The sequence below is a fragment of the Aphelocoma coerulescens genome (genome assembly GCF_041296385.1).
Source record: "Aphelocoma coerulescens isolate FSJ_1873_10779 chromosome W unlocalized genomic scaffold, UR_Acoe_1.0 ChrW_unloc_scaf_1, whole genome shotgun sequence".
In the NCBI taxonomy this organism is placed as follows: domain Eukaryota; kingdom Metazoa; phylum Chordata; class Aves; order Passeriformes; family Corvidae; genus Aphelocoma; species Aphelocoma coerulescens.
The window spans coordinates 10,621,504-10,641,341 of NW_027184080.1; the positions used below are offsets into that span (position 1 = coordinate 10,621,504).

Below are 19,838 nucleotides of genomic sequence, written 5' to 3' on the forward strand. Positions count from 1 at the left end.
TGGTCGGCTCTGACCGCAGCCGACTTTCGGCCTTTTCCGCTGCTGGCTCTATCGTGTATTCTACTGCGTGCGGAACGGCTCAAGCTACTCCTAGCCCTGCCCCCAGCCCTAGCCAGGGCGCCAGCCACGCCCCTAGCTCCGGCCAAGCCGCACCCTCGGTCCCCGGCCCCAGCGTTTCTAGGACCAGCCCGGCCCCACCCCCGGTCCCGCCTGCTACCCCCGCGCGGCTGCCAGACACGGACGCCTCAGCTGCTATGCCGGCATCGCCGGTAGGTACAGCACCTCCAGCCAGCACTGCAATTCCATCGGCCACTGCAGCTCCGTCGGGCATGCCCTCAGCTGCTCCGGCAGCGACCAGCCCTTCATCAGCTCTGCCCATGTCTACATCGCAGCCACAAACAACGGCGTACAGCCACGGCATTTCAGCAGCCACTCTATCAGCCTCATGTCTAGCCTCCGCCATCCCTCTGACAACGCCACTCAGAGAATTATCACAACAATCGCACAATGTTAAGCCATATCTCCCACGCAGCTTCAGCGAGACAAGATCTATGCTATCTCCACAAGAAAGGGAGGACTTTTTCAAATATATCTTAACTCCTCTTCCAGTTCAGCAAGATGAAACACGTATTATCCCTATTAAAAGGGAAGTCTCGGAGCGAGACGTATCAATTCAAGCACATTCTCCTCAAACTTCTCAGGGACATTTAGCTGATCTTACGGGACTTTTTCAACCTCAAGTGCCTGATCAGGACCTCAGTGGCGAGGATATGGTGACCATCACAGCTTCAAAAGGCATTCCTATATCTTCTCAAGCTTCATCTTATTTTTTTACGACGAGCAGTACAACTCCAGCTCTTCGCATGCCTCTTTCAAGGCTTCGAGTTCCACAACAGCAGGCATCTGATCCCTCATCGTTCCAACGTCGCTTTCAGCTTTCGGATGACTTTGTTCATCATCTTTTTTTCTGACTCAGAGAATGTGCAAGGGACTATCTACCTCAACAGGTTGGAGCACTGGGTCCCCAGCCCTTACCCATCCTGCATAGTGGCAGGACCCCACCCACATCCATTGTACATAGTCCTCCCGTGTCTATATCATTGCCACCTGCGATGGCAGGTTCAGCCATTCCTCCTTTATTACCTTACAGTGCACAACCACAGATACCCTTCCCTATTCCTCATCCAGGAGGGGGAGGGGAAGATAGAATGCATGGATTCTTAGGTGAAGAAGGACCTGCAACCTGCCAAGCTGCAAGTCCACAGAATGCTGGTATGGTCTTGGTTTCACCTGACAAATATGTTTCAAAAGATACGTCTGTTACAACAGACTGGTCAAGTATTAGGAAAAAGACTGAAAGAGAGGGACTTTAATATGGCCGAAACAGATAGTATTGTAATGCCAGTTACATATTCCAGACAAAATCAAAATCCTCCTGCATGGCGACCTATGGATCATCAAGTCATCAAAGATTTAATGGATGCAGTGAAAACTCATGGTTTGGGAAGTCCATACTTCAAACAGCTTTTGAGAGGCACATTCAACAACTATGATACGGTACCTTTTGACTGTAAAAGTATTGCCTCGACAATTTTTACAGATGCACAGCTCCTGCTATGGGATGCAAGATGGAGAAGAGCACTTCGTGAGCTGAGAGAAAAATATGCAGGAGGACCACATGCAGCTCTCACATTAGAGCAATTAGCTGGTGACGAACCTCATGATAGACCAGAAGATCAGGCAGTGGTTTTGCCTCGAAATGTGCTTATAGATATCAAAGAAGCAGCGCAAAAGGCAATCTTACAAATTCCACCAACTGGAACCCCAGAAGGCGTTTACATGGAAGTTAAGCAAGGTCCTGCTGAAACTTTTACCTCATTCGTCAGTCGTCTCACAAAAGCTTTGGACAGACAAGTCAGTGATGAAGCGGCGAAACCACATCTGCTACGAGGTCTTGCTTTTGCAAACGATAATCCAGAGTGCAAACATATAACCAGTGTTATGACTGGTCAAGCGACTATAGCTGAAATGATAGAAGCATGCAGTAAGGTGGGCACACCTCAGCATGTTGCAGCAATCCAAGCAAACATTTTGGGACAAGAAATTGGAAAAAATCCTCAAGCGCAAGTAGCAGCGCGTTGTTCAGATCTACAACGAAGTAACTCCACAGAAGTACCTTCTGTATTCCTAGTGCTTTTTGCATACATTCTTGGACTTGTTTGTTAAGCTAAGAGACTGTCCGTTTCTCACGCTTCACGTGTCGGAGGAAAATAACTTTAAGGGATGGGACTATGCAACTACAGGAATTTATTGTTTAAAATAACAAACGCATCAGTCGAGGCGTGAGATTTTACAACACATCCGAGTAATGGCGACTAGTCACAAGATTTAGGGTTACATCGTAATTTATAACTTTCTAATCCAATAGATACTTAAAACGACACTTTGTTTTAGATTAATGACCTATCACCTGTGGCACTTCTCACTGCAATGCAGCTATGTCTTGACCAATAACTTCTCATGTCACGTACACACAGATGTCTCTCTTATACCATCTACTTTCTTAACTTAAACTATATAAAATCACACTATTATATTTTAAAACCCTTCACCAAAACACCCAGTGTACAATTTTACTTATAATGATAGGAACACAAGTTTGTAATCCTGTTGCTTAAAGTCCACAAATCTTTGTCAATTAAGCCAGACCTAGTCTCTTCCAGGGTTGTAAATCAAAGCCTCCTTTAATTGCAGGAGTTTCTACTCCTCTGTCTCCCACATCTCCCCCTCCTTTCTGCACCAAAAAAACTCCTTTGATGGATTTATCAATCATTCGCTGTACACATTGAAACAGACAAGGCACCATTATGAGAACTATTACTATGACTGCCAAAATATATAGGCCTGTTGAAAGACACTTTTTTACCCACGATGCTAAACCCCATCCACTGAACAAATTATCCAGCCACGTTCCATCATCGATTCTTATTTTCGACACGCCCTCTTTAAGTTGTTGTATGCTTTTGTAAATAGACTCTGAGTGGTCAGACAAATTCATACAGCACATCCCCTCAAAGTCTTTGCATCCATGTCCATGGGCTAGTAAAAGAAAATCAATGGCTGCTCTATTTTGCAAAGTGGCATGCCTCACATTTTTGACATCTGCTAAAAGGCCACTTAATGCAAGGGATGTAGCGTTAGATTGTTTACTCAGCCAACATCCCAACCAATCCAACTGCTTTAACGCAAATACTGAGGCAACTGGTGGCATAAGAAGAGATGTTACAAGCCTTTTTCCATAGCCCCATGGGGTAAAATCATCTTTGCACTCTGGTCCATATTGATGCGGAGTAGATCTTTTTTGTCTGTGTCTCATGTTGGCAATTGTCTTCATATTAGGAGTAAATAATGTAAGCTCTCCCAAAGTACACGGACCACCCTTAATGTTTGAAGGGATAGCTGGCCATGCTCTGTCTCCACATACAAAAAACATTCCTCTTGGTAATTGCAGAGGAATAGAGCTAGGTGCAGATGAAGCTACAAAAGTATTATTACACCAAAAGGAGTGGTTCTTATACACAGGGTGATATGGAGAGACATCTCTCATCAGTGATTGATTCATGTTTGTAGAATGGAACTCAACACAGAATTTCACTTTTACAGAACCAAGGATTTCCAATTCTTCAGGTTCATCAGAGGTTTTAGGAAGATAGGGAGTCCACCATTCCCATGTATTTACTGGAGTATAGTGTTCCCAAACTTCTGATCCTGCAAAGGTACCTCGTAAGGCCCTGTCAATTTTCTCTGGGATTGGCCAATTCTCTATTGGAACATTGACTAGACAAGTTGAAAATGGATTTTCTGGAGTTGTGGTAGACAGACATAGAGTATCCAACCCTGAAGCATTAACTAAAGTCACCCAAACATTGGTCTTAGGTTGATCGACCGGCAAAGCTACTCCACCAAAAGTAAATAAGACAAACAAAGCAAAAAACAAACTTAACATTTGATTAGATCTCATGTTTCTTGAAAGTTCTCTTGGCAAAAGACTCCTTCTCAAATCTCAATCTCTAAACTAATTTGTAAGAATATTTTCGTATTTCCCAATTTTACTTTCACTTTATCTAATGATGAGGATTATTTGCCAAAAGATCTTTACAACACATTTGCTTATACACTCTTACATGGATCTAAAACCTAAAATTTATAGCTTTAACAATAAAACAAAAGATTGCAGGTATGGGCTGTAGTCTCTGCGAAGTTCACGTCTGCGTACTCTCTTCTCTACTCGTAGAGTTGTCAGCTTCTTTCTGCGCGTGATATGGTTTCACATTCTTCGCAGGAAGCCACCTAGGTCCCGTACCTGTAGAAACACAAGCAAACCCTTTTCCCCAGGTTATTAATGGGAATGGACCTTCTATTTGTCCTGTTTCTGGATTTCTAATCAGAACCAAAGGATTTTCTCTTAACTTTGCATGTGTGCTATTAGAGAAATGCCTAAATATTGGAGGATCAGGCTCTGCAGAAGAACTATTCAAAAAGTTATAAACATACAAAGCTTTACTTAATCGCATCTGTGGCATTGCTTGTGCTAGATCTCCCTTTTGCTGATCTAAAATACGGTTCAAGGAATGATGTGTCCTTTCTACAATTGCCTGACTCATGGGCGAATAAGGAATGCCGAAAGTATGGCGAACACCCCAATTCATCAAAAATGTGGCTACTTTCTGGACTGTATAAGCAGGACCATTATCTGTTTTTATTTCTTGAGGCACCCCCAAGGAAGCGAAAGCTTGCAAAAAATGCTGACACACATGATTTGCTGTCTCTCCTGTGTGTACAGAAGCAAAAACTGCATTGGAAAATGTATCCACTGATAGATGGATATTTTTATATTTTCCAAAAGACGGATATTTAGTGATATCCGTTTGCCACAATTGCAAACTCTGTAGCCCTCGAGGATTTACTGCTCCCATGGAGACAGGAGGCTGCACCAGTTGGCAATCTGGGCAGGTATTTACAATTGCTCTAGCCTGATCTCTGGAAAGACGGAACATTCTCATAAGAGCTTGTGCATTCTCATGAAGAAAGGCATGACTTAACTTTGCTTGTTCAAAAATATTTGGCAAGGTGTTCACTATGGCAACTGTTAACTTATCAGCCCTGGAGTTGCCCTCCGCCAGGAATCCTGGGAGTAAAGAATGAGCTCTAATATGGGAGACAAAATATTGATTAGTTCTATTTTGCACAAGGGTATAAAGACATTTAAGATGACGATACAGAGCATCATTGTTAACATCCTTCAGAACTGATCCTTCTATTCTCTTAACTATATTAGCAACATAAGCAGAATCTGTAATCAAATTAAAAGGCTCTGGGAAAAGCTGAAATGCTCTAACTACTGCGGCAAGTTCTACTACCTGGGTTGAACCCTCTACCATTTGAATATTCTGTTTCCATGTTTTAGTTTCTGGGTCTTGCCACATTACCACCGAGCCATGTGTCTTCCCTGACCCATCACTAAAAATTGTCACAGCATCCAAAGGCACTTCACTTAACAGTGGTCTTTCTCTAAAGCTTAATTTTGCCTGAAATAGTTTATGACTAGGGAAATGAATAGAACAAGTACCTGGATAATTCAGTAATGCAATCTGAAGTTCTTCTGAGTTTAGTAATGCCCAATCAAAATATTGCTGCTTCAGAGGCAAATAAATTATCGCAAACTCCTTGCCTGCCATAGTTAACAACCTTGACCTGCCTCTGATTATAATCTGAGCTAACATTTCCATCGTTGTGAAGATTGTTTTTGGAGATCTGTAAGGCAAAAAAAAACCCATTCTATTATCAATAAGGGATCTTTGGCAGAAGCATCCCATTGAAATATAAGACCATACAATTGCATTTTTTCCCCCAGTACTGCAAGGAAGAATGGTTGTGAATCTACACAACGATGTGCTTGTCTTTTCTGTAAAGCCTCTGTTACTCTGTCAAGTGCCTTTAGAGCTTCAGGTGTGAGGGTTCTTGGGGAAGTAATGTCACAATCTCCCTTTAACAAATCAAAAACTGGAGCAAGTTCATCATTAGTAATCCCTAAAGTAACTCTAATCCAATTTATCTCTCCCAAAAGCTGCTGCAAATCTTGTAAAGTATGAACTTTAATTCGAAGCTGTATTTTCTGTGGCCTTATTGACTGTTCTGTCATTTTCCATCCCAAATATTTCCACGGTGGAGTTTCTTGTATTTTTGACGTAGAAATCTCAAGTCCAGCCCTTTTAATCTCTGTTACAACACTGTCATGAGCTTCTTCCATCTCGGGTTTGCTCCTCTTCTCTCATATCTCACCGGCAATGCTAACAACGATTAACGAGCTGGGACAAGATCATCCTCTTTAGATACCTCCTGATGTATAACATTCCAATTTGTTAAAACAGGCTTTTCCCTTAGATTTATTTCTCTCTGCTTATCAGCAGAGGAGAGCCTATTCATATCTTGAAGGCTTAAACTAGATTCATCCACTGATGGTAAACACTCATCCTGAGTTTGCACATCTGCTGTGCTACCGGCAACCCTCCGAGCTGTCATGGGGGCATCCATCTTTGCTTTTTAGAAGCTTCATAGCTAGAGATCAGTGTGCCCCAGGCCCCAAGGTCCTCTCCAGAACACATTCTGTAAGCCAAGATAGAGCCATCCAGGGGAAGGTTCCTTAGGGAGGGGGGCTCACTTGAGCCTCTCATTGGGGAATCTTTGATAGATATGCTAATTAGTAAAACCTATAATTTTACACCCAGTGTTGGGGAGGGACAGAGATATAGACTCAGCGGGGTGCATCTTGATGCATATAACCTGGACGTGTACACCTAAGGATCCTTAAAATAAACACCAAGGTAAAATCCCTTTTCCCCTTCTAACCGTGTATGACTCTTGATTTTAAGACCAGGAAAAGGCATCAGTTGCAGCAGAACTCTCAAGAAGGCCATGCTTCAGGTTTAGAAAATTTGGATACATCAAAGGATTTTGCCCTGAGTCTGCAGAGGATACAGGATGTGCTAGTTTGAAAACAAACCAGTGAGAGGCACCAAGTCAGAATAACAATTTAATGGAAATTAAAGGAAAGGAAAAGAAAGTAAAAGAAAACACTGACAGAGTCAAGATACAACCTGAGTCCCTGTTAGGCAGGGTGGTGGTAGCAGTCCTCTGAAGTGGTGATCCTGTAGTAGAAGGGGTCTGCTCTTCCTCAGAAAGTCCAGTGGTTCCATTGTGCTCCATTTCCCTTGGTGCACCTGGAGGTCTTCTTTACAAGGGTACCTGTCCCTTACACTTGTAAGCAGTCGCCGCCAGAGGCTGAGAGTTTCTTGGGTTCTCCCGATCCCCTGGTCAATGACCACATCCCGGGACAGAGATCCCAGTTGCCTGGCCTCACTTCCGTCCAGAATGGTGGCATTGGCTGCAGCGTCCCAAATGTGGAGCAGCCAGGTCAGGATGGACTCGTTCGTCTGGCGCGTGAATTGCCTCCGCAGGTCACGCAGCTCACCCAGGGATAGCGACCGAGTGATGATCTCTGGCTCTGCCTCTTCTGCTGGATGTGAAGGTCCTGCTGCATCCTCGTCAGTCACTATATGGACTGATTTGCTTTTTGATTTCTTCTTCTGCACGGGGGCAACTGCAATCGGTTTGGGCTGTTCTGGTTCAGTGGTGGTTTGCATGGGGACGCTGACAGTGCTTTTGGTTCCTTTCTCCTCTGAGTCAGTCTGCGTAGAGATGGACACTGTTGCTTTGCGTTTGGTTTCTTTCTCCTCTGTGACAGTCTGCGTAGAGATGGATGCGGCTGCTTTGCTTTTGGTTCCTTTCTGTGTGCCAGTCTGTGTAGACATGGTATTTGCTGCTTTGCTCCTTTTTACCTCCTCCTCAAGCAGACGTTGCACCACACTAAGTAGTGTTCTGTTTCTAAGCATGGTGTACACAATGCAGGCCATAGAGAAAAAAGAGAATAGAACTGACAAGAAGATTATACCATCCTTAACATCCAGAGGGAACTCAATATTTTCAAAAACTGCTGTGCCTGGCCTGAAAGGCTGGAAGAAACCACTCTCTACTCCTCCCACCAGGGGCTGGGTGCGATTGTTGAAGAGATCCCAGACATAGGAGCCCAGACTAGGACAGCCAAACAAAATTGAGTATATATTCCGAATGGTATTCATCGCCTCGCAGGTTATTATGCTATAGACATAATAGACCATTAAAGCAATTCTCATACCAGTCCCTGGTTTTAACAGGAGTAACACAACATGCAGGTAGTTCCCCATGTGAGGAAAAATATAGAGAGCAAGATACAGTACCCATGCAGACAAGCTGAGCACCATGGTGAATGCAAAATTGTAATTCTGACTTTCTCTCAGAGCAGGCCTCACGTTGGGCGCCAAATTATGTACTAGTTTGAAAACAAACCAGTGAGAGGCACCAAGTCAGAATAACAATTTAATGGAAATTAAAGAAAAGGAAAAGAAAGTAAAAGAAAACACTGACAGAGTCAAGATACAACCTGAGTCCCTATTAGGCAGGGTAGGGGTAGCAGTCTGGTGGAATGGTGGCTGCAATCCTCTGAAGTGGTGATCCTGTAGTAGAAGGGGTCTGCTCTTCCTCAGAAAGTCCAGCGGTGGCTGTGTAGCTCCTGTCCTCTGGAAATCCAGGGGAGCCAGTGTCTTTGGTGCTCAGAGTCCCAGATTATATCCACGATGGGATGCTTGGTTCCTCCCTCTGGGTGGAGCATCTCACAATAGGGTAATGAGTCATGAGGCCAAGTGTTGATTAGGCTCGTTAACAGAAGATAGTCTGGAGGGAGTTATCTCTGAGTCATGCGGCAGGACAATGATGGGCCATTAACAGAAAGATAGTCTGGGGGGAGGAGGCAAGGAAACACTGCCCCACCTGATTTCCACTGCTCATGAGGATGGTAATAGAATACACTTCAACCCAGGACACAGGAGTACCGAATCACTGCACAAAATACAATGCTTAGAACCTTGTAGCAGGTTGGGTTTGTAACTGGGCAGAAACACCAATTTAGTGTAGTCATTTGGTCTAAAATACTCATTACTGTTTATCTTCTGTGAGATAAGAATTAGGAGAAACGCAAAGCGGGCACCAAACTTGAAAGAATATAAAGAAGTTTATTAACAGACCTAAAAGAAGGGGGAAAAAAATTATACCACCTTCAGAACTCTCCTCCTCTCCCCAACTTCCTCCCTTCTCCCAGTGACAATGGAAAAAGACAACCCTTAAGATGTTCAGTCTGTTTACCACTTCCATAATAACCTTGTTCAGTCCATTTAGAAAGAGAAGTCTCTTCTTGCTCGTGCTATGAAAACAGTATCACAACGAGACAGCCGCCCACTTCCAAATATTGTTCAGTCCATTTAGGAAGAGGTCTCTCTGCTCACAATGTGAGTCCCTTCCCCCGACTTGCAGCTTTTCAAGGTGACACACAGGTAGCAATTGGTTTTCCCTCAACTGCTTTTGAGGGTCCACTCTTGAGGTTTTTTGGGGTACAATTTTAAGGTTGAGCCGTTCAGAAACAAAAAACAGAGGCCCTTCTCCTTCCCTGGGAGCAAAGGGTCTTCCTCATCTTCATCGTTAGGACTATCTCTGGGAGCATCTCTAGGAACTGAGGTTTCTCCTTTCCCTTTGGAGCAAAAGTCCTCATCTGGTCCATCTCTAGGGACTGAGGTTTTTTTTCCTTTCCCGTTTGGAGCAAAAGTTCTCATCTTGTTGCCCACCGACCACAAACACAAACCAACAGAGAGTCAGTTTATGCGATGCTTTATTCAGGGCCCGGGGACCTGGGGACTGGTGTCCCAAATCAGGCTTCCCGAAGGCCTATCGTTTCACTCAGCTCTTTATACAGTTTCAAACATTGGCACACATACAAAATTTAATTTTCAAAGTAAAACATACATCACAAGGATTAACAATTGATAATCATACCCTAAGCCATATATCTGCATGGTTGTCTAGTCTTAGATAATGCTCAACGAACTCCCACCACTGAAATCCCCCTTGCATGCAACATATATCAACCCAGAACTATTTACTTTTAGACATGTTCTCCATGCCCAGCTAATTCACTACTCCTAACTTCCCCACCCAGCACATTCCATTCCTGTTTCCCAAGAGAACTATTTCTACACCTGAGGCCTTACAGCCTAGCAGAGCCTTAGCCTTACTACTTCTAAAATCCAATATCCTATCCTTTTTGTATCAAGTCCCCCCTTTTGAGCATCCTTTGAGCTTCTTCTGGGTTCGCAAGGATGCTCAACAATTCATGTCGCCGTTTCGCGATAAGCAGGAGGTGGAGTGGCTGGTTCTGCCAGAACTTCTCTTCGCATTATCGCCTTCATTATTCGCCGAGAGTGTTGACCTTCCTTGACAATCATTCCTAAAAGACACTTATATACTATTAAGGCAACTAAAAGGATTATAACAATCATGATTCCATACTGTACAATTGAGGATATCCACCCGGACATCCGAATTCCCAGGGAGCTGAACAGTTCTCCAACCCAATTATGTTCTGCCTCTTTCTGAATATCATTCACCTTTCCTTCAATCTGTTCTAATTGACTTATATCCTTTTCTACTTCCTGTGTAACATTCGGGATGTGAATGCAGCAATGATCATCTCTACCATGCAGATATCCACATACGCCATGCTCCTTCAACAATATCATATCTAAAGCCATCCGATTTTGAATTGTCATCCTAGACATAGCTTGTAACTGCAGATTTAAGTCCTTGAATCCCTTCTTGGTCACAGCCGCCAACCTTTCTGTTTGCCCCAACAATTTGTACAGCATTTCCCTGTTTCGATATGATGATATTTGTGCAAAGAGAGATTCTAATACCCACCCAAATTTAACTCCTGAAGAAGGTTCATGCCAATCTTCCCCTTCTTCTAACCCTATGTCCCCAATTTCCTGACTTATATCTCGCTTATGTCTCATTTGTATTTCTGAGGCCGTCAATTTTGTCGATTTCCAAAAAGGACAAAGAGTTGGAACTCCTAAAGTAATTTGTGTAGTTGGACCATCTACCGGCATATGAGTGGTCCAGTGTCCGTGACCCATTACCCAAACTAAATTTCCTGGAGCTCGGATTGATGTAGTTTTACAGTTTAACTCTCCTTCTGTATTTTTGTCTTTTATCGTGTGGTTATATCCCCTACATTCACAGCCAAATCTCAAAAGTACCTTTACAGGCAGTAGACTCACAGACTCACTTGGGCTGTCACAAGTGAAGACCTTAGTGCAATTCCAATCGGTCATTCCAGGTGCATCTTTTCTCCAACTACCCTGTCCTTGATAGGTCTTTGAGTAAGTTTGGTTTTTCCGTCCCTTCCAATAAATACACCATTGAACTGTTCCTATGTAACTATAGGTTTCTAACAAACTAGGTCCCCAGATTGTCTGCCATTGCCCCATGGTAGTTGTGTTTGTAACATTCTGGCATATTATTTCAAAATATTGTTCAGTTGCTGGGACTTCTAGCGTTTGCCTCTCATCGTATTCACACCATCCTACTCCATGGAATCTTCCGATTTTGGTAAATACAGCATTCGGAAACTTGTAACAATCTGCTCAGTTCCCCGGGGTTTTCCAGTGTTTCCTTATCACATTTGTCCGATTAACCAATTTAGTTCGGATCCTAGTCTCCTGGGTACAACTTAAGGTAACTGTTCGATTAGATGCAGGCATGTCTGGAGCTGGTATAATTCCCCATGGTATAGGATCTCCTGCCGCATGGGGCAAAGGCAGACATGCAGTGATTGCTGATACATTTTGTGTTTGCCCAAAATCCCTAATTAAACCCACAATCAGATTCTCTGGTTTGGTTCGGATTTCATCCTCTGGTACCTGCCGAGTCACCCTTGTTCTTTCAACATAAACACTAATCATCCCGGTTGCCCACCAGTCATCTCGAGCAACCCAACACCAGTATTGTCCATTATCTTGCTGTTCCAGGACCTCTTTAATTACTAACACTATTTCTTGGGGTTTTCTTCTAATTTGATATTTCCCTTGAGCCACCAAGTTCTGTCCTCCAAACCACCATTCATACTCAGTGTAGCTTTCAGTTGGTATCCTACATCTTAAAACCAAATCCTGCCCTTCCTTTGCGTTATATATTTCCTGTTCAGGCTTGATTCCTCGATCCTGTTGTAATACCACTTCTACCTTCCTGACCCCATAACCTCCCCTATTACCACAAATGAGAACACAAAGGTATTTACCCTCCGCTCTACCAATCTCTGAGTTCGTTATATTCAACCATCCTCTGCTTTCATTTCCCTGCGTCCACCAACTTGTCCCTTGTACCTGTGGATTCCACATTTCCTGTGTCGTGTTCCATTTCCACCATTTCATTCCAATCTGTTTCTGACACCCTGTCTCAAATTTATGAGTACATTTTATTCTGAGGGGAGGTCCGTCCCACATATCTACTTTCCCATTTGGGAGAGTCACCTGGACCTTATTTTCCGGTTCTGTTTGGGAGATATTTAAAATGTCAAGATTTACGAATCCATAATCATAACTCACTTTTATCCAAACTATACAAGCATATTTTCCTGTTCTGGCCTTTGTTACATTGGATATTTGCAGGGTAGTCCTACCTTTTTGCTGCTTCTCATCCCAGACCGTTTCTACTCCTTTATCTTGAATTTGATCCTTGGTGATCCATTTCCATCGTGCCCTGACTTTGTCCCATCCAGCTCCCTGGTCATCGACAAACAAACATGTGAGATTTACATTTGAATTCTCTGGTACCCACACCCTTGATTCAGGTATTGTGATTTTAACAAAGGTTTCAACAATTATTATTTTACTCAAGAGTAACAACAACAGGATTAATTTTTGGCTTTGAACACCATTCTTGTGGGAGATAGGGGGGGTTCCACCGACCATCGGGAGGGGACCTTTTTGACCCGTGTGTAATGGATCCAGCTGTTGATCCCGTCGACCTTGACGGCGGTGTAAGTTGTCATTATCACTTGATGGGGGCCGTCCCATGTTTCCTTCAGAGGCTCCACCGACCAGTTCTTCACATAAACTTGGTCTCCTGGGTGAATGTCGTGAGCAGGAGTGTCCAGAGGTAACGGTCGATTCCACTCCAGCGTGGATCTCAGTGCTGCAAGGGTCTTATTTAAAGACAAAACATAATTTACAATCATCTGATCCCCAATTACATGTGGGTCCCCTTGATAGGTTACAGCATGATATGGTTTGCCGTACAAAATTTCATACGGACTTACCCCTATCCTTTCTCGTGGTTTAATCCTAATCCTCAGAAGGGCTAGAGGCAATGCTTGGGGCCACTGTATTTTAGCTTCTTGACAAATCTTTTTAATTTGATTTTTCAGAGTTTGATTCATTCGTTCCACCTGACCACTAGATTGAGGTCTCCAGGGGGTGTGTAAGTGCCACTGAATTCCCAGAATAGTAGAAACTTCCTGCACGATTCCTGCAGTAAAATGTGGTCCTCTATCTGATGATATTCCTAAAGGAACCCCAAACCTCGGAATAATTTCCTTGAGAAGGGTTTTCACTACCTCCTTGGCCTGGTTCGTCCTGCAAGGGAAAGCTTCGGGCCATCCTGAAAAGGTGCACACATAAACTAGTAAGTACTTGTATGCCTGAGATTTTGGTAACTCGGAAAAATCTATTTGCCAGTAATCCCCTGGTTGTGGCCCTACACGTATTTTCCCCATTTGGACCTGTCTTCTAACCAACGGGTTATTTTTAATGCAAATCGGGCAGGTGGCATTTATTCTTTTGGCCATTGTTATCATCGAATTAGAGAGTACTATTTTCTTTAGATGTTCTACCAATGCTTCTGCACCACAGTGGAGTTTGTTATGCTCAGTTTCCATGACTACTTTCATTAATCCCACTGGCAGTATAACTTGTCCGACCGGTGTTACATACCATCCTACAACATTCCTTCTTGCTCCAGTGAATTGTGCCAACCGTTCATCCTCCGGAGAGTAGCACGGTTTCTCTTCCAAATAAGGTGCAGCGGGATTTTCTCTTGTCGGTATCAGAGCCATTTGAGTCCAGACCAATCTGGCTGCCTTTTTCGCAGCTTCATCTGCCATCCGATTCCCCTGAAATTCCTTCCCGGAGTCTGCTTGATGACCTCGGACATGCATGATCGCTACTGCTTTAGGTAAGTGTACAGCTTCCAACAACTGAATTATTACTTCCTTATGTTTGATCTGTGAGCCTTGAGAGGTCAAAAGTCCTCTTTCTTTCCACAGAGCCCCATGGATGTGAACTACACCAAATGCATACTTTGAATCAGTCCAAATGTTCACTTTCCTGTCTCTACTAAGGACCAATGCCCTTACCAACGCCCATACTTCTGCTTTTTGCGCTGAAGTTTCCGGAGGCAGTGCTTTAGCTTCCACTATTTCCTGGAGTGTCACCACAGCATACCCTGCATACCTGGTTCCATGCTCCATAAAACTGGATCCGTCCGTAAACAGCTCCACATCGGGATCTGCCATCGGGACATCTTTCAGATCTTCACGGCTGGCATACACTTGTTCGATCACCTCCACGCAGTCATGCTCCAGTTCTCCTTCCTCTTGGGTGGACCTAAGGAATTCTGCTGGATTGAGATGGTTGGTTATTTTCAATTCAACATCATCTTGTTCCCGCAACTGAGCCTGGTACTGCATCATTCTGCTGGAGGAGAGCCAATGCCCCCCTTTTTGTTCCAAGACGGCTATGACCATGTGAGGTACATATACCGTGATGTGTTTTCCCAGTGTCAGTTTCCGTGCCTCCTGAATTAGGATTACCGTAGCAGCCACTGCTCGCAAACACCCTGGCCACCCTCCGCTCACCATGTCCAGCTGTTTCGAGAAGTACCCCACGGGCCTCTTCCATGACCCCAATCGCTGTGTGAGTACTCCTAAAGCTAATCTCTGCCTTTCATGCACATACAATTGAAAGTCTTTTGTCAGGTCAGGCAGACCCAGAGCGGGGGCCTCTTTGAGTGCTTGCTTCAATTCCTGAAAGGCCTTGTGCTGTGTCTTACCCCACTTGAATTCGGGTTCCTTGATTGTTTCATATAGTGGTTTGGCCATAAGTCCAAAGTTCGGAATCCACAGGCGACACCAGCCGACCATTCCTAGAAAAGATCTTAGTTCCTGATTATTTCGTGGTACAGGGATCGCACAGATGGCTTGAATGCGGTTCACCCCTATTCTCCTGACTCCTTGTGATATTTCACATCCCAGATAAATCACCTTCTGTTGCACCAGCTGCGCTTTTTCCTTGGATACTCGGTATCCTGCCTGACCCAACATGTTTAATAGTTCAATTGTTAACTTTGAGCACAGTCCCCGCTCCTCTGTTCCCAGGAGTATATCATCCACATATTGTAAAACAACATAAGAAAAAGGAGAATCTTTTACCTTGGTAGTTTTCCATTCCTCTAACTCCTTTGCTAGCTGGTTTCCAAAAATGGTGGGTGAACACTTAAATCCTTGTGGCAACCTGGTCCATGTTAACTGTCGCTTGCGGCGAGTGTCTGGGCTTTCCCATTCAAAGGCGAAAATGTGTCGACTCTCGGGGGCCAGTGGGATGCAGAAGAAGGCGTCTTTTAGATCAATCACTGTGAACCACTGAAAATTCTCAGAAATCGATGTTAACAATGTATATGGATTGGCCACCACCGGGTGTATATCTTTGGCAATTGCATTTACTGCTCTCAGGTCCTGCACCAACCTGTATTTCCCATTTGGTTTCCTTACCGGAAAGATTGGAGTATTAAATTCCGATTCGCATTCTTGTAAAATCCCTAATGCTATAAATTGCGTGATCATTGGGGCAATTCCTTTCCTGGCTTCCAAACTGATAGGGTACTGTCGGACTCTTACCGGGTGTGCCCCTTCCTTTAATTCAATTTTCACAGGAACGGCTACCCTGGATCTGCCCGGGGTCCCTGTTTCCCATACCCACGGGACTACTGCCTGCTCTATTTCCTGGGGTATCTCCTCTGTCTTTGTCTCTTTAATCACAAAAAGTTTTGCCAGATTCCCCTCCGGGATTTCTAGTTTAGCACGCCCTTTCTCAAATATGATTTTTGCATCCAGTGCCGATAATAAATCTCGCCCCAACAAGCATTCCGGGCTGCTTGGCATATATAAAAACTGGTGATCCAATTCTTTGTTTCCAAATTTGATTTCCAGTGGCCGCAAGAATGACCTCTCCACCACCTCCCCCAACACCCCTACTACTTTCACAACTGAATCACTTAACGGTCCTATTTGTTCATTGACTGCAGAGAAAGTGGCTCCTGTATCTACCCTAAATTCCCTGGGCCCCCCGTCAACTTCCAGGACCACTTTTAGATCTTTATCTAGTCAGCTCTGATTTTGATAGCTCCCCATCATAAAGGCTTGAGCGACACCTTGTGGTCCTGGCGCGAAAGGGTTTAACCCATCATTCGCATTCATTCCCTGATTCATGGGATTCCTTCCTGGAAAGTTACTCATCGGTGTCCCCATCCCCAAATTGAGGGGGCACTCATTCTTCCAATGACCTTCGGCGAAGCATCGGGCGCACTGATTGGGCCCCAATTTACCTCTACCCCTACCCCTCATCTGGTTCCCTACATTCTGATTCACAAAACCTCCGAAACCACCTCTTCCCATGCCCCCGTTTCCTCTGCCTCGTCCCCTCCCCCGGCCTCTCACATTCATCTGACTTGCCTGTTGTAACACTGCCAACATGCTTGCTTGTTGCTTCTTCACTGCCTCTTTCTCTCTATTATTGTACACTTTCCATGCTACTTCAAGCATTTTCTCCAAGTCCCGAGTATCATTCCCTTCTAGCTTTTGTAGCTTCCTCCTAATATCCTCCTGTGACTGTCCCATAAATATCAAGGCCATTTGCAGTTTTCCTGCCTCCGATTCCACGTCTAAGTCTGTATACCTCCGCTCTATTTCTTTCAGCCTCTCCAAGAACGCAGATGGTGACTCTACCTTATCCTGTCTTACCGCATACAACTTAGACCAATTTAAAGTCTTTGGAATTCCCCTCTGAATTCCTTCCACCAACAGCTCCTGATAAACCTGCAACCTATGATACTCTTCTGCCGAATTAGGGTTCCATTCTGGATCTTCCCTTGGTACTATTTCATTCACATTCCCTATTCCTTGTAGTGCTGGTGCTCGCAACTGAATCATATCCCTTGCCCGATTAGACATAGCTTTAAATACCATCTCCTTTTCCGTAGAATCCATTATCGAGTCTAGCAACACCTGTAGGTCATTCCAGTCTGGATTCTGTGTCTTTATTACCATTTTCACCACCCGAGCCACTTTTTCAGGATTTTCTCTATAAGCTCCTGCAGATTGCTTCCAAATTATTAAATCATTGGGGGAAAACGGAACTTTCACTCTGACCCGATCCCCTGTTGGTCCAACTGCTTCTCGCAATGGGGCCATTAAATGTGCTCGAGAAGCGCTTTTTCCCCTGTCCAGACGCCCTCTGCGAGTACGCTGGGAGAGCAGAGTTCGGGATTGTTCCCTCCCTCTCTCCCTGGGCTCGGGAGTTCGGGATCGTTCCCTCTCTCCTTCCTCGGAGTCAGATTCCTCTTCCGAAGAATCTGAGTCCGGGAGGGGGAGGTTGACTGGGTCGGATGGTGATACCAACAAAGACACATCCTCCTCAGGCTCAGAAAACCGTACACTTCGCTCTTTACAACCTGCGCATTCCTCTGGTTCCGTTTCTAACACCATCATTCCACATTTCCTCTGCCAGTCCTTTTTTCCTATTAGCTGATAAAACAAATCCAAATAGGGTATCTCATCCCACTTCTCATTTTCCCGTAAATACCGCATCATGGGGGTTATAATTTCAGAATTAATAGTGCCATTCCACGGCCACTGCATCCCCCCAGTTTCATATTCAGGCCATACCTTATTACAATAATCAATCAATTCTCTTTTCCGCAGCTCCCGTCCCAATTTACCCTCCTTCCAATGACTTAGCAAACACCCGAGGGGAGAATCCTCCGGAATATCCTTATCTGAACTTGACAAAGCCCGAAACACCCGCAACGGCATCATTCCAGAGGTATGCAACCACACAATAATGCACACAACTAATTAACACACAGACTAATACCAATACCAATTACCACAATATCCAATTCCCTCCTTGCTTATCTCGTCGCCGCGAGAAGCAAGGGCTGGCTCTGCAAAGCTTTCGCTCTGTCTGACGGCCAGCGCCTAGGCTTTATAATCCCAAACCAATGCCCCAACCCTGCGAGTAGAGACTCGTCTTACCGGGCAGGCTACCACCACCGGTTTAAAAGGAATAAAGCACCTTGTGGGCTTACCTCACGGTTGTCCGTCGGACGCGGGGTCGGGCACGGGCTGATGTCTCCCCAGAAATCACCTGGTGCCGGCACGGAGCAGATCACCCCGCGAATCGCCCCTACGACCCCCGGAGTCCCATCTGGGTCGCCAGAAAACTGTTGCCCACCGACCACAAACACAAACCAACAGAGAGTCAGTTTATGCGATGCTTTATTCAGGGCCCGGGGACCTGGGGACTGGTGTCCCAAATCAGGCTTCCCAAAGACCTATCGTTTCACTCAGCTCTTTATACAGTTTCAAACATTGGCACACATACAAAATTTAATTTTCAAAGTAAAACATACATCACAAGGATTAACAATTGATAATCATACCCTAAGCCATATATCTGCATGGTTGTCTAGTCTTAGATAATGCTCAACGAACTCCCACCACTGAAATCCCCCTTGCATGCAACATATATCAACCCAGAACTATTTACTTTTAGACATGTTCTCCATGCCCAGCTAATTCACTACTCCTAACTTCCCCACCCAGCACATTCCATTCCTGTTTCCCAAGAGAACTATTTCTACACCTGAGGCCTTACAGCCTAGCAGAGCCTTAGCCTTACTACTTCTAAATCCAATATCCTATCCTTTTTGTAACAATCTGGTCCATCCCTCCCTGTCCAAACTTCTCATGAAATTACAGCTGTGTCAGCATCTGCCTATCTCAGCACAGGTGCTTTTGCTTACGAGTTGAACACTCCACCCCCCATATCTTCATGAAATTACAACAGGATACTCTGATATATCATAGCTTCACAACAGAATTTCAGCTTTAAGCATCTCCTCTCTCTCTTCCCTCAGGTTTTCAGCTCTTCACAGCAATAAAAGGGTTAATCTCACCTCGGCCTTGCAGCTGGAATGTGGTTTATCGCTGTTGGTCACCTGACCTCTGCCGGACAGAGGTGCCGCTTTGCTGAAATCTTGGCCGCAGTGGAGGGGGGGGGGGGGGGGGGGGTGGTGGTTCTGAGCCGCTCTGGCTGCCCACAGCCCTGCTGGGGGTGGGTCGTCCTGGAGCCATGGCCCGGCCCGGCCCGGCCCGAGCAGGGCCTGGCCTGGCCCACTGGGTCCTGCTCGGGCCCCGCAGCCACCTGTCCCAGAGCCAGAAATGAGAGAGAGCTTGGGGGGGGGAGTTTGTCTATTCTTAAGTGTGTATCACAGAGGCAGTCACAACTTTATGTGGCTTAAAGAATTGTCCATATTCAAACTGGCCAGTTGATAGGTTCTATCAGGTCATAGAGGAAACAGTAAGCACCCCTTTGCAAGGACATCACCTCTGGGACTATGCTTGCTAACCTATGACAAACCTGCTTCAACAATCTGCAGGATCTACAGTAGCTCTTAGGAAAAATTAATTGAAACAGGACAATTTTGGAGAACACCAATGATGGACTTGCTCCAGTTTT

The 19,838-nt window shown here is 44.8% G+C and overlaps 1 long non-coding RNA gene across 2 annotated transcripts; it reads left to right on the forward strand.

Annotated features, from left to right (window-relative positions):
* Positions 1 to 12,968: 12,968 nt before the first annotated feature.
* Positions 12,969 to 19,320, forward strand: LOC138102779 (uncharacterized). Of its 2 annotated transcripts, XR_011147538.1 has the most exons (4): positions 12,969 to 14,217; positions 14,309 to 14,957; positions 18,020 to 18,140; positions 19,237 to 19,320. It is a non-coding gene; the product is annotated as an uncharacterized lncRNA (long non-coding RNA). The 2 variants fall into 2 exon arrangements; XR_011147537.1 differs by lacking the exon at positions 19,237 to 19,320 and having other exon boundaries at positions 12,970 to 14,217; positions 18,020 to 18,475.
* The last annotated feature ends 518 nt before the right edge of the window (positions 19,321 to 19,838 follow it).